General features: G+C 37.6%; 1 protein-coding gene and 1 long non-coding RNA gene across 4 annotated transcripts in view; one reads left to right on the top strand and one right to left on the bottom strand.

Annotated features, from left to right (window-relative positions):
- The window catches only part of QTMAN (queuosine-tRNA mannosyltransferase), a 268381-nt gene that overhangs the window by 172467 nt on the left and 80470 nt on the right, over window positions 1-15444 (top strand). The window lies entirely within an intron of this gene.
- On the bottom strand, window positions 4875-14275 carry LOC148215075 (uncharacterized). Its single transcript, XR_015797232.1, has 4 exons — window positions 14214-14275; window positions 12509-12570; window positions 11179-11234; window positions 4875-4948 (listed from the first exon to the last, which is right to left on the bottom strand). It is a non-coding gene; the product is annotated as an uncharacterized LOC148215075 (long non-coding RNA).

The following is a 15444-nucleotide window of genomic DNA, read 5'->3' as shown; positions in this document are numbered from 1 at the left end:
TATAAACTGGGATGAGGACATACCTAGAGTAGCAGCAAAGCTTCCTGGGAGTGATATATTCTGTTTCATTGCTTATCTTTTAGCTGGTAAATTCAAATACTCCATAATAAAGATATTAAGTTTTAGCTAAGAGCGTTTTAAAGACGTAGTTTGCTGAAAAGATATACTTTTCCATTTGTCTGTCTGTATGTCCAGAGCAATCTTTCTGTAATGATGCGTGAACCTATTTTATTTCTGAACATGTTTCAGTATGTGTAAAACCTGACTTGGTGTATTTTCCTACCCCATTAGGCTGTTTTAAAAAGATACATTGTAATATTTTTAATGTTCTTATATTTTTATAAAAAACTGTTATAGCCATCTTGTTCCATGAGAAACATTCCAAAGCTATAGTTGAGTGATAATTGACCCAAAAAGAGTAGCCAGGTTTTAAAGTTTGCCAAAACACATCTTTAGGCACGAAATTATGGAAAGCAAAAGATTAGGACACCATGTGGGGAATTCTAATTAATTGGTATTGATTGGGCAAAGTCTCTCGAGAAGGGTTTTCCCAATCGTGCTGTCTGAATTAGTATTAACTGGAGAGGGCAAGAACTGAACCTGGGTCCTTGCTATGAGCATCCTCATACTAATCTTACATCTTTGGTTTGGTAAATAATAATAATAATAATAATAATAATAATAATAATAATAATAATAATACAGTTTCCAGAATGTTTTAAAATTGTACAGCCTTAATGGCGTAACTTCACCACAGATTCAAGGACAAATAGTACTTCTGTTGGGAAATGGCAACGGCTCCTTCATTGAACTTTTGGAGGAATATATGTTCCCCTGTTCTCACATTTTATTCAGTATGTCTAATCCATTTTGGGCGATACAATTTAGAAGCAAAATGTACTTATCCTTTTTCTGGGAAAAAAATAATTACACCCAGTAGGAGGAAAATGAGCTATAGCAGTTCCAGGGCATAGTTTTTCTCCTCTTCTCTGGAAGAAAAAGGGAAACAAGAATACTTTGATTTGGAACCCTATGGCTCTAGAGTTTTTCCAAGGACATCTTGAAATGCCTCTCCCCCAAGGACGTTTCCATAGATTCACAGAGAAAGCTGATGAGGTTAGATCTCTCACTCCAAAACCAGAATTCTCTCTTGATTCTCAGATAAGGAAATCAGACATAGCCTATAAAAAAATTGAGATGTCACAGTTCTGTGCAGTTTTATCTGGGAGTAAATCAAGTAAACCTTTGAATACCTCTGTAGCAGGATTACACTGTAAATTATTCAGTTATGGGGAATGCACTGAAGCAAGAGTCCAGGATTACAATTAGAAAAATTAAGATTTTAAAGTTTCAGCTACCTTGGATCAGTAGGTGAGCAGAATGTCTATACTGGAAGACAGTGCTTCCTTTGATGACCATATCAGTTTTTTTCCTACTTGGTTCTGAACTCCAGAGTAGATAGGCATCTGATTTATATGTTAGTAGATGATGGAGTGGGAAGATGCTGGAAGTAATGGTGTTTCATTCCGTTTACACTGCTGGCTTTGGACAAGACACTTAACCTTCCTTTGCCTGTTACTCCATGTGTGAAATGTAGTGAATAATCATGGTAATTCATATGTTGAGTATCCAGAGTATCAAACAGAATCTTCTGCTTGAAAAAGAATGGCCTGTGAATCAATAGCAACGTTTGTTTGTGGTATTACAGCAGTAAGAAATAAGTTGTCAAAATGGAATAGTGTCAGCCACTTTTTTTTTTCCCTCATTGCATATTTTATTTATCAGTGTGAACTACAACGTATAATCTCCTTTGGAAGGAGTTTTTGCTACAAGAAGAATAATGGCCGCATACTCAGCAGGCTGCAGTGGGATGAGATACCATGCTTGCAGCATTTCTTTGCAACATAATTGCAGCATCAATGAACCATGAATTCAACCTAATTAACATAACTGGAACCACTGCAATCATGCTGCCATTCAATTTACTTTTTGAACGTTCTGGTGAAGTGTCAGGATTGCGTTATTTGCTATTGAAATGCTGCCGAGTACTGTCCACTTGGAATTTTTCAGCTGCTCTCAGTTTTTTTTAAAAGTGTCTAAACTTACTTACAGATTTATTTATTTATTGTTGGTGAAGGGGATATTTCATTGGTTCAGTGACTACATCTACTGAACCGCAAATAGTTTTTGTTAATCTCCCTTCAGAAGATAATTAAATACTTCAAGGGACAAATTTAGGATTGTACTGCAGTGACAGTTTACCAGTTCAATGCAAATGGAGAGGTCAACAAATGGGTTTGGTACAAAGCTTCTTAGCTTGTACTTTTTCCTACTGGTCAGTTGAAGTTCTGTAAAAGGCCCCTGAACATACACAGAATGCCTTTTCATTCCTGCAAAGCCAGGTCACCTGTTTATTGTTCTGTTGCTGTGCTATGTCATCATTAGATGCTTGCAATCTAATATTGGATCAGATTGTCAGCGACCAGGATCAAGAGCCTTCTGGTATCTCTGATTTTTCTTTTAATTTTTTTAAGAAAACCATCTTTGAGCTTCTTGAAGGTTGTGCAAATCAACAAAGGGAATTTAAAAGTCCATAATTAACCAAACTTTACAAAAGTTTTCATCTACTGATGCCTTTATTTGTTGTCTCCCAAATAAACTGTTCTACAAAATACTTGGATTGTATGTTGTATGAAGTCTGTCTGTGTATGTATGTGTGTGTGTGTGTGTGTGTGTGTATTTCAGAATAAAGTTAATTACATGATGGAAGAGAAAAAACATTGAGAATATCTTACAGTGTTCATCTTCTATATCTTCAATCTCTGGTAAGGTTATTGCAGTGCCTCCTTTATAAGTATGTTGGAGACTGGCACACCTATCAAGAGAAGCACAAATTGTGTTTATTTTGGTACCGGAGGCTGTAAAAGTACATGTAAAAGTTGCAAGGATGCAACACCCTCATATAGGTATATGCAAATCAAGATATACCTGTAATCCATGCTTGAAGTAATAAAGGTGGGACTAGAAAGACAGTGGTTCTATTAAGAATACAGAGACTGTGTGTTAGAATAACAGTCACAGCCTGATGTTTCTATTCCTGTTATCTCCCTTGTCCTTGCTTCCCATAGCTTTCTTCACCTCCAAGTATCCCTTCTTGTTATCAACATTCCTTTGCCTTCGATGCATTTTATGGCTGAACTGGCATTTTTATAACTTCTCTAAGGGGCCCAAGAAAGGTGATGGGTGTGGGGGGGATGATCTGCTTAATCTAACTCAGGCTTTTTCATTATTTTTTTTTTGGACCACAGAACCAGTTAGTCTTAAATAAGGAAAAAAATATATATCCCAGAATCTCTGCTGCCTGTTTCTTAGACACACACACAGTGGTAAGTCATCGTGAGCACAAAGGTTGGGGGAGAGGGGGAGAGAGTTTGAATGTCAGTTGACAAGCCCCATCCTTTCCACGGTATCTTAGAAAAATGGTTCTCCTGGGCTGAAATCGAATGAACTCCCCCCCACCATTTAGTCTCTCACACCAAGTTCTCTCCAGGGTTACATAGAACCCACTTTGAAAACCCCTAGGCTAGCTAATGCCTTTTCCTTCTTCATAGCTGTTCCTTCTTTGGTGAGAAGTAGGCTAGGTTTCTCTGCTCCTTCTTTGGAGGATGAATGGATCAAGTTATTCTCATCCTTGCTATCATGTTCTTCATGGAAGTCAGAGGTGATGTTTCACATGAGAACTGAGCCATGATCTTGGACTCTGGAGGCAGGAGATGATGCAGTGGCCACTCATGGTTCACTCATTGTGCCAAACCATGATGTCATTTGCTTGGTTTTGACTTTGTGTGTTATATAAAGCCAGAAGACAGTTTCCCAAAACTGAAGTTTTTCTGATTCAATTACACAAATTCCTGACACAAATCTTGCATAAAAAAACATTTTGATACCATTTTGGTTCCGCCCATCAGTACCACCCAAATCAAATTACGGTTAAATGGGCTGATTGTGAAATGGGCATATGATTCTGATATCCCCTTTATCTTCTAGCCTTTTTTTATCCAAAGGGCATGTACTGGATTGCTCCTTGCAGATGTGGTATTTGTAGCTTTCTCCCCAGCTTTACGGGAACAGAGACAGCAGTGAGTAGTCAGACCCAGAGAGATAACAATGTGTCAACGCTGACCTTGCTTCTGCTATGCTTTCTGCTGTTAATTACATTCATTTCTGTAGTGTTTGACAACTTACAATGTAGGTTAACCTCTCTCACACACTCCACAAAAATTCCTTCAGAGGCAGTTTTACAAATTACTCGTTAAAAATGATCATCCACACTCTTTTAAAGTCATTACAACAATTTATCCCATTTCCAAACTAGTCTATGCCAAATACTAATGAAGTTGCTTGTATTTGAATTGTAGGTTAAATTGAGATAACATGCAAGTTGGGCGGGGGGGGGGGAGTGTCACCTGCTTACTGTGTTCAGTCAATGTGTGTGATTAGTTTCCATTTCTCTGTAGCACTTTTTCTCCCACAGGGCTTGTAATGCAATTCCTAGTTGTCAGTCTTTGCAAAAAGCAATATTACTCTGCCATTGCAAGGCAGCAAAGGTGAGACATGGCTGTGGCCCATAGCTTTTCCTTCTTTCTTCTTGGATCATTTCCCCACTAGTGACTTTGGCATCTTCATAGCCTCACAAAACCGAAGTGGGACAAAGCCTGTCGTCCTTGCTAAATTCTGGCACAACAATGGTTGGCTGACTCAAGAAGTTGCTGGAAGTCACTAGTAGGGAAATGACTTAAGATCATTGTGTCCTGGAGCAGGGAAAATAAATGCTTAGCAATGTAAGAAAGCATTTCACTGTCTGTTCAGCAGCTCACCTGAGGCACAGTGTTGTGCATACTACCTCCTTTGATCAGGGATGGACAGTTTTTTTCGGCTAGGAGCCACACTTTATTAAAAAGAAAAAGAAAGCAAGAATTGAAAGGCTGCAGGGGCATGTCTTGAATTGCACCTCTGTATTTTTGTGGATAGTATTGCAGTAGCTGTATTAAGTCACGCAGAGATTTAACCCACCTATTTTGCCTCTTATTTTAACAAACTAATCTTAAAAAAACATTTTGTAGTGATTGATGTTTTTGCTAATGAATTTATGCTGCACAATCAGAGGCTGCAAAAAGGGACTGGACACCGTGTGCCACACCTGATTTAGAATAAGCTCGCTCGCTCTCGCTCTCGCTCTCTCTCTCTCTCTCTCGCTCTCTCTCTCTCTCCTTTGATTTTTATTTAAAACACAGGTGTATTTTCAAAAAAGATATTATCTATGAATGGGTAGATAATTACTAAAGTTATACAATTAATGTTCACTGCAACATTAGTAAAAGATAACAAGCAGAGTTCATTGAGTTGTTTTTGTGATACAAGTTATCTCTCTGAAATATATCATGCTAATTTAAGAACTTGGGGGTATGTGTGTTTAAGGCCCTTTCATTAATCAAATTTTTCTTATATAATTAATATCTGTCCATGAACGGAAAGTATTTTAGTGCCACTTAAAAGTTTAATTAAAATTGATTTTAAAAATGATGCCTATTAGGAAGGATATTGGTATTATTATTAATTCATTGCACTTATATTTTGCCTTTTCTTTGGGAATTCAAGCTAGTTGTCATGAGAATTTCCCCCAGATTATATTTCCACAAAAGAAGCCCTGTGAGGTTAGTTGGACTGAGAGAAAATGACACACAGAATCACGCAGGCGAGCTCTGTGGTCAAAGAAATTGAATCTGGATCTCCCTCGTCCAAGTCCCGCACCTTCACCACTGCTCTGGAACTGGCTCTCTTACTCTACACTGGTAAATATGTGCTCAAGCATGATAGGTACTACTACCTGAGAAGTTATTATCCATCACAAAAATCATACCCTTTTAAAATATTAAGGCACAGATGTGAGCGGAATATAGTGCGTTGCGTACATAGCACACAATATCCTCCACCGTTGTGGAAAGTTAGTGGTAATTCATCTTATTCTTTACTGTGCAAGAGCAATGATTTATTAGGGCTAGAAGACATCTGTCTGGAAGCATCCCCGACGTAATTGTGTTTATTGTTTTATATAAGCTGCCTTAGGGAATCTTCTTGAGTAAAAAGCTTCACAAAAATAAATGTCTCACTGATACATAAAAGAACGTTTCTTTATTCTTGATTTTAAACTTGGTTGCTCTTAAGATCCTTCAGCAAAAGTTATTGGATAGAGTCTTCTCTGAATGAGTGCTCATTTGCTTTTATAGAATAGTTATAGGAGGACTCAATGAGAAAAAAAAAAAGGCTAGAACCCAGGAGACTGAGAGTTCTAGTCCCGCTTTAGGCATGAAAAACCTCCTGCGTGACTTGGGGCCAGTCACGCTCTCTCTACCAACTCACCTCACAGGGTTGTTGTTGTGGGGAGAATAGGAGGAGGAAAGAGCAATAAGCATGTTTGCCACCTTGAGTTATTTATAAAAATAATAAAGGGATTTAAAAAAATGCTTTTGGGGAGAAGACGACCCAGATAGCTGCTGCAACAGTCATTCCTTCCAGAGCTACCAGAAGAAACTCAGAAAGAATATGAAAATTTGTAGGATGAGTCCTCCTAGAATAAAAATGCATTTAAAACTTTCAACTTTGCTTAATGTTATTTATTTTAATTTAATATACTTTTAAGCTATCTTTCAGGCTCTCAAAAAAAAAGTTAAAAAATAGTAATTAATTAGAAGCCAATGAGTATCTAAGAAATACTAAAAACCAAAAATACTAGAAACCATTGCAGTCCCATTTTAAAAAATGCTATATAAGGGAAGACCAAAATAATGAGTGAATGCTTATGGCTTCCCTAAAGGCTTTGAATGACAAGGTTTAACAAACTTCATTAGGTAGTATGTCAGAGACACAGGGCCCCTGCCATTAAAGCCCTTCCTCATGCAGTAGTGGAGCAAATGTGTAGCTCAGGTTTGAAATGTTGGGAACTTAGTGTTTACTAAGCTTTTCTTGCAAGTGTTTCATTACCAAGTTAGGTAACATCATCAGTGCTTTGGCACAAACGAGTGGGGTTGCTGGCTATTTATATGTGACAGCTTGTCCTACCTGACTTGATCAGAATTGCTGTATTTTGAGTGCCTGTTTCTGGTTGGCCTACCTGGCTTGGTTGGCTGTATGGTTTCATCTTAGACTGTTCCTGCCTACCGTGTTGGTTCTCCCTTATCTATGTATAGATTCTATCAGAATACCGGGATTCTAGAGAATTCCCTTTCAGTCTTGGATTTAGCTTGATCTAAAATGGTTACTTTCCAAACTGAGTTTGTGGTTAAATTTGTTAAATTTGTTGTGAAGTTAAAGAACTTCCATTGTATCTTCTGACTGCCAATTGGTATTCTTGTATACATTCTGCTAATCTTCTGCCTATTTATCATACGTAGTGGCTTTCACAGTCTTTGCACTATATAATATAAATAATTCCTGTTTTGTCTTCTTTAATTGTTGGATCTTTGGATTTGCTTAGGATGCCTTAGAGGGATTTCATTGATTTGTGGGCTAGTGTGATATGTAGCAGTTGAAGTAAGCTGCTGTTGGTTTCCGAGACATTTTTATGTATGGGAGAATTGCTTTTTCCATGGGTTGTGGTGGTTGCATTATAGCTGGATTCATGGAAGGGTACTTTTTTATGAAGTTGTGTGGGTACCAATTGTGTTGAAGAATTCTGTAAAGTTAGTCTGTTTCTTCTCTTTAAAGTTTTGGGTTGCTGCAGTGTGTTTTTGCTTGTCTGAATACTGTTTTTATACATCTTTTCTTGTGGGCAGTTAGATTGTTGCTCTGGTAGTCTAGTGTGGTCAACTAAACAATGTCATCTTGTGTGACCCAGGAAATGTGCCTATTCTGTTGCAATTCTGCCCTCTGTAATGATGTCCCTCCAGAGATTCATGTGGCTCCCACCCTTACGTCATTCAGGAAATTATTGAAGACCTGGTTGTGGTCCCAGGCCTTTGGGACATAGTGATAATCGGGCCTTCTTTCTGTTCTTTAGTTTGTTTTTTTAATCTTATTTTGATTATTAATCTTCCAGTCTGTTGTACCTTTTATATGTTTATATATAAACATGTAAGTATGTATATATGTATGTATGTATATATGTATGTATGTATAGGTTCCTAGTTGTTAGCTGCCCAGAGTTGTAAATTACATGCATACATACATAAATTCTCAAAATTGGGTTTAGAATCAGTGTTGTACAGACATTATCCTACATTTTTTCCTACTTGCCCGTGGCGGGTGGGGGGGATTGAAAAGTTGTAAGGCTGATTTTGGCCCAACATTACAAGAATGAGCTGCAGCAAACAGGGATTACAAATCCCCTTTACAATCTAGCAAAAAGGAATTTGAAAGTTTTGGTTTTGGTTTTAAACTAATCATAATTTTTCTGGCAGCCTGAACCTACCTGGGCAAACTGTAGTTAACCCCAATTATTGTTAATGTGAATAAATCAACTTTATAAGTTTTGAAGATGGCTTATTTTACTTAATTTTAATTATGAGTACATTTCAAAGTTGAGATAATGATGAACTATAGCTTAGAGATGTAAGATATCTGAAAAATTTAAAGCAATGGGAAAATTACAAATGTATGCAATAAATTTACAAATAGAAATAAATGGATGCTGCTACCAAGGTTTGGTTTGAAGCTTAGTGGTCTGAAGCTTAGTGGAGCCTAGGAATGGATCCACTAGTTCTAGATCAACAATAGGCTGCAAATTAATATGCAAAGAAGAACTGAATCATTTTTTGTCATGTTAAAATGCATTTCATTGTCTTGGTGAAAGAGATGCAATGTTGCATGTCACAGCTGTCCTTTACGCTTAGGAATGGTAATGATCCAAAATTACAAATAATTATAGATAGAAGTCTTCCTACCACATACATTCTAGGAATCATTTGGGGGACTAAAAGCTGAGCAGTAGTGTATAAACACTTTTGAACCATTCGATGTATCATTGCTAATATTGGAAATATATCTTAATCTATTTTTTCAATGTTTCAAAAAAAAAAAAAGCATTGGGAAAAAGTGTATTTGTTTAACTTTGGTTTTTCCTCCACATATCCTCACATCCTTACCATGCTTTACCTAAAATAGCAGTAGAAGTTTATGATCTTGCAACAATGCTAGAAGGGAGGAAAGACTCCTTGACTAAGTTTCACTGCAGGCCATTGCCATAAGATTATACCATGTTTTAGGATTCTGTGCAAATGCAATGAAGTTGTTTTACAGTCCAATCTTATATTCATTCATGAGATAGTAAACACCACTGAACTTGACTGCTAGAGCCTCCCTATAATCCTCTGTAAGCTGTAGGTTTACTAGCAGGCTAACCAGTGGGGGGAAAACAAGGTCCCTAGAACACTGGAAGTTTGAAAATGATTGCCCTAAACAACTAAAAATGACCTCCAACTAAAATAAACTGTATTTGTGTGGTAATAACAAGACTGAAAAGAATTAAAAAACATGTGCCAAATAAAGCCATCTTCATGTCTGGAAAATGTGAGACATTGTTTTTCAAGAATTAATCTAAACCAGTTAAAATACTGAAGGAGATGAAATTGTCAAAATGCAACATTATCAACTTTTATATATGTAAATTCTTATTTACTGATGTCATCTTATAAATTCAATATTAACATGTTATAAGAATAAGAAAGTAGCCTTTGAAAAGACAGACCAGCAAAGCACAGTGTATACTTTTCCCCAGTTCTGTGTATTTCATTAAGACTATGAGATCTGGTCTGCAAAAATCTGTGGGTATTTTTCTTTCCCTTTCTTTTTTTGTACTCAGTCAATAAAAGAAAAATATGGATGACTGCTAAATGTTGGAAATGAGGTAGATGTCTCTGTGATTCTCTGCTGCCATGCAATAGTCATCTACATTTCTGGTAGCCATTTATTTCAGGCTGTTTGGTGCACTTGAGCTAAATTCAAATATCTAAATCAAGACTATAGCCCTCATCTGTAAGCATTGTTGTTGTTGTGATGCATTAGTTTTATAATCCTTTGTTTCAGTCAGACTCCTTAAAATGGCTTACTTATAAATACAATGGTTACATGAAAAAATACCTGAAACCAAAACAAAATAAAAGCAGCTAAGCTGCAACAGAAAAGCAGGCAGCAGGTGATGCTTCGGCCTAATCCCTTCTCCTGGATTTCTTTCTATGATGCAGTTGATTCTAGAGTCTTTTATGGTGATCGGGGAATAATCTATCAGGAACAGGAGGAAGTTGCCTGTTTCTCTCTCTTTCCAGGGTGCTAAAGATGCTGAGGTGGGACTTTGCTCCCAATGGTCTTGCTGTTGGGTTCCAAAGTGTTATTTCTCCCAATAGGAATATCATATTCGGGAACGAAGACAGAATCCTACAGAGGCTCATCCCCTCTTGTAGAGTTGCTCTTTAGTATATGGGAAGATATATTGAAAATGCAGCTTGGATGATGCAATTCAGTGACATAATCCAAACATTTGTGGGTTTCTTTAGTTCCATTTCCTGCCCATGGCTCTCATTACAGCAGGGCACAGAGTTCCTAGCCTTAAGAGCAAGGAACCTCTTGTTGTTACCTTTGCATAGGTGTCTGTGCAGGTACAAACTCCTGCTTTGTAAAGAAGGAGAAATAGGGCAACCTGCACTAGGAGAACTAGGATTCCCTGTGCAGTCCATTTCCATCTTAGGTGTCCATAATCAGTGTGGCTAAGCAATAAGAGCTGGTACTGAATTGACTCCCTCCCCCTTATTCTTCTGTACCATATATTTTCAGTGATATAAACCTTTACATCATCTAGGTTCAGAGCACACCCAGATCAAAAAGAGATTCTTTGGCCACCTTTCCTTTTGTGTAATTATCTTACAAACCTACCAATTGAAGCATATGAAAATAAGACCTATACTTCTTTTAGTGTCACTTAAGGGATACACAGTTTTTCATTATTTTTCACCTTAGGGTTAGCTCAAGTAGAAATCGTTTTTAAGCTTCTTCAGCCTGACTTCCCCAGCATGAAGCCTGATTCTTGTGACTCATTACATTGCAAGGCATGAATGTGGCACAAAGCTTGTCAGCCAAGACATGTATTAAAAATAGAGAATTAATTGGAAAAGTCTGTATCTTACTTACATTGGCTGCTCTCCTGAAACCATAGTGCAGAGGAGTCTCATTGAAGTGGTTGAGCACTGCAACCATAGCATCAAAACATTATTTGGAGCACGTCAAAGAGGCTTTCTGGCATTTCATTGTTTTTATTTCCTTTTCCATGATTTTTATTTTTATTTTATTTTTGTGGTTGGTCCTCCGTTGCATCAGGGCTTTTGTGTATATATGGCTATTCAGTCACTTAATACTATTTTATTTTTAAAGTTGTATTTAGCTTCAGTTTTTCGAAAAATTCTTGTTTTGTTGCTTATTTGTTTGTCATCTATAACCCTACCACCCCTCACCAGTTGCAAGGGAAAAGCAGGCTTCAGAAGTCCTACCTCTGCACATAGAAAAGGAGACTCCCTGGAAGCCACCCAGTGTCCAGGGTAACATATGCAGGACATGTCCATCGCTTGAAGCATCTGAGCTTGGAATGTTAACCCAAAGCTTTCACATAATCCATCAGACAACCATTCTCATGAATAACTGCTATATTTGCGCAACCGAGAGTCCCTTCGAACAGTCACTCATGCCCTGGTCGTCTCCCATATAGGCTATTATAATGTGCTCTACATGGGGCTACCCTTGAAGAGTATCCGGAAGTTTCAACTGGTCCAGAATGCAGCCACACGGGCGATTTTAGGTACATCAAGATCAGCACATATAACACCTTTGCTCCGGGAGCTGCATTGGGTGCCAGTTTGCTTCCGGGTCCAATTCAAGGTGTTGGTTATCACCTTTAAAGCCCTACATGGCATGGGTTCAGGGTACCTGAAGGACCGTCTCATCCCCGTTACATCAACCCGTCCCACCTGGTCATGCAGAGAGGGCATGCTACGGACCCCGTCTGCAAGAGAATTTCATCTGATAGGGTCCAGGAGGCGAGCCTTCTCTGCAGCAGCCCCTGCCCTTTGGAACACTCTTCCCCCAGAAGTGAGGTTGGCCCTCTCCCTTTTAGACTTCAGAAAAAAACTGAAGTCCTGGTTTTGTCATCACGCATGAGGTGGGGATGGGAATAGTCAGTTTTGGGGTTGGCTGGTTCCCTAGTCTTACTTTTGACCAATATTATCTGGTCACAGGCTGAAATAATATCACCATCTCTTGGATTTTATTGTATTTAATACTTGTATTTTATATTTGTATTATTTATGTTTTTACTGATTTTAAATTGTTTTGTTGTGAACCGCCCAGAGTCCCTCCTTGTGGGGGAGTTGGGCGGTGATATAAATTTGACATATAAATAAATAAAATATTTGAGAAAAGCGGGAGAACTCCCTTTTAAATGCTCAAGAGCAAACCAAGTCCCACTTACAGTCTGCTGAAATAAACTGTCTTTCCTTCCTTCCTGCCAACCACCAGCTTCTTTTCTCATGACTGAAAGGCAAATAAATAGAGAAAACCCTTACTCTTGGGCAGGTGCAGAAGGGAAAAATGAAATGCTAGCTGCTAGTAATCACGGAATCCAGACCTTTTGGAACTGAAAATGGAATTGAAAATTTGATTATGTCAGAATAGCATCCACACTGTTTCTAGTAACACAGAAACCAATTTTGTGGCAGGATTCACAAGTCATAATGGGATTTCACTTTGGCTGAGTTTTGATGTATGAACCTAGCCCTTGTGATCTGTGACTTAATATTATATGTGAATTCTGCCAATTATAACTTAGTTAAACAAACTCTGCCTTGGTGTCATTTGTGAATCCAGTCCGCATCACTGAATACGGTAGATGAATAAGCCAAGTGAAAAGTGAACTAAATCAGACAGGGGAACTGTGTTCACACAGAACATATATGTCTGCTGTGTATTTCTTTAAATCTTTTTTACCCACTTGTCAGCCAACAGGTTTCCTAGAATAGCTTACAATAAGATCAATAGAAGCAGTAAGAAATTCATGTGGCTTTTAGGTAGTCTGTTAAACAAATGATGGTTTCATTTCTTGCCAACCCATTTTTCTCTCCCATATGGAGCAGTTGGTGCATATGTCAAAGGACAGAGACCAACCCATTCCCTAGCAGCAGATGGAAATGATGCTGAGTTAGATAATTTCACTGGTAACTTTTTCTCATAAAAAAAGTTAATTGTTAATGAATGTCAGCCTCCTTGTATTGTTTAGATTTCCACATTTTAGATAGTCTTCGACTAAGTGTAATAGAATCAAGAGTTGGATGAGGTCATGTAGGCTACAGAGTCAAATCCCCTGCTCAGGGCAGGAATCCAAATTAAAACAACTCTATCAAATGGCTATTTGACCTCTGCTTGAATACATCCAATGAAAGGGAGCCCACCACATCTATGTGTGACTGGCTGCACTACTGAATGCATCTAAACATTAAGATTTTTTAAAACATTTAGTTGGAAACTGTCTTACTGTAACTTGAAAGAATTATACCATATCTTGTTCTGTGAAACAAAGGAGGACAGGTCTTGACTATCTTCTGTGTGTGACATATTTTCAAGTATTTGAAGAGTCCTGCTGTCTCCCCTCCCCAATCTTTTCTTCTCAAAGCTAAACTCATTCTTCCTCTCTTCATAGGACTTAATTTCTGGTTCATTGTTCATCCTGTTTGCTCTTCTATAACCTGTTCTCTAAATCATTCTTTAAGTGCTATACTTGGAATTGGGAAAAATACTTGAAAAGTACTTGAGGTGGAGTCTAACCAAAGCAGAACAAAGTAGAACTATTACTTCTCTGATTTGGAATTTATACTTCTGTTGATGCAGCCTAAAATTGCATTTGCCTTTTTTGCAGTCATTTCATACTGCTTAATTATACTTAGTTTGTAAATGACTATTATTTCAAGATCTTTTTCACGTGTATTGTTACTAAGCTGGCTATCCCTCATTCTGCATCTGTGCATTTGACTTCTGATTCCTAGGTGAAATACCATATTTTTCCATCAATAAGACACCCCCATGTATAAGATGACCCCCACTTTTCCAACCCAAAATTAAGAAATCAATATTTTAAAGATAGTGCAGAACACATTTTTATTTAGTAATTAGGTAATATTTACCTAATACACTCGGTGGGATTAGGTAACCGTCTCTCTGCAGCTCTATTTCCATGCTCTTTTGCATAACTGATTACATTCAATCACAAGTGAAACTGCCAATAGCTTGTCTCTGCAAACAGACTTCCTCCAATTGGTTTGTTCAGCATCAGCTGACATCAGTTACATAAGGCTCATGATTGGAGGAAGTCTGTTTGCAGAGACAGTATGGGCAGTTTCACTCGTGATTGGAGGCTCGTGATTGGAGCAAGCCTGTTTGCAGAGTCAAGCTATTTCACTTGTGATTGGAGGCTAGCAATAGGAGGAAGTCTGTTTGCAGAGACAAAGTATGGGCAGTTTTGCAACCGTGCAGTTCTCTCCTCGGCTTACTTCTTTACATAAGACGCCCTTCAATTTTTAGTGTAAGGATTTTAGAAAAATGTATCGTCTTATAGTCAAAAAAATACGGTACTTCATGTTTGTCTTTGTTAAATTTAATTCAGCTATTTTTACTCCTTTTCTCTAACCTATCAAGATAGTTTTGAATTTTATTTCGGCTTCTAAAGTATAAGGTGTCCCATCTAATTTTTGTCATTTGCAAATGTAATAAGCATTCATCTCTTCATCCAAGTCGTTTTGTATAAAACATAAGTACGAATTTAAGAATATGGAGTATGGAGTCTAGGATTGAGTCTTGTGGCACCCCTCTTTTATAAACAACCTGTTGAAGAACACTCTGAGTGCCCTTGAAATAGGAATTTTAAGCTAGGTATGATAAGTCTGGCAAGACTTATTTTTGACTAATGCATATTGGCTGCTAATAATTGCTGTATTGTTTTCAAGGTGTCCTATAGTTCATTTGCTTTATTATTAATTCTGGAATCTTTTCTGATATTGATGTCAGAGTCACTTTTTTGTAGTTCCCTGAATCTTCTTTTCTCCCTTTGTTAAAGATAGGACAACATTTACTTTCCTCCAGTTGTTGTTGTTGTTGTTGTTGTTATATTTATGGCATTTCGCCCATTTAAGACACTTCAGGCAGACTATCAGCTGCTTCCTTGGGTACCTAGGATATAATGTTTCCGACTCCGGAGGTTTAAACTACCTAGAGTAAATAGATATTCCCTAATTACAATATTTTAGAAATTTAGACTATTTTACTATATTTCTATCAATCTGAAACTTCAATTTTGCCCATTCATCCTGTGGAATTGTCTTGTTAGAGAAGTCTGAGCCAAAATAAGAGTTCTGTAAT

This window comes from Python bivittatus, unplaced genomic scaffold, assembly GCF_059951505.1.
Source record: "Python bivittatus isolate LINGU-HERP-01145 unplaced genomic scaffold, Pbiv_v1 ctg000480_np1212, whole genome shotgun sequence".
Lineage (NCBI taxonomy): Eukaryota > Metazoa > Chordata > Lepidosauria > Squamata > Pythonidae > Python > Python bivittatus.
This window is presented reverse-complemented; position numbering and strand designations above follow the sequence as displayed.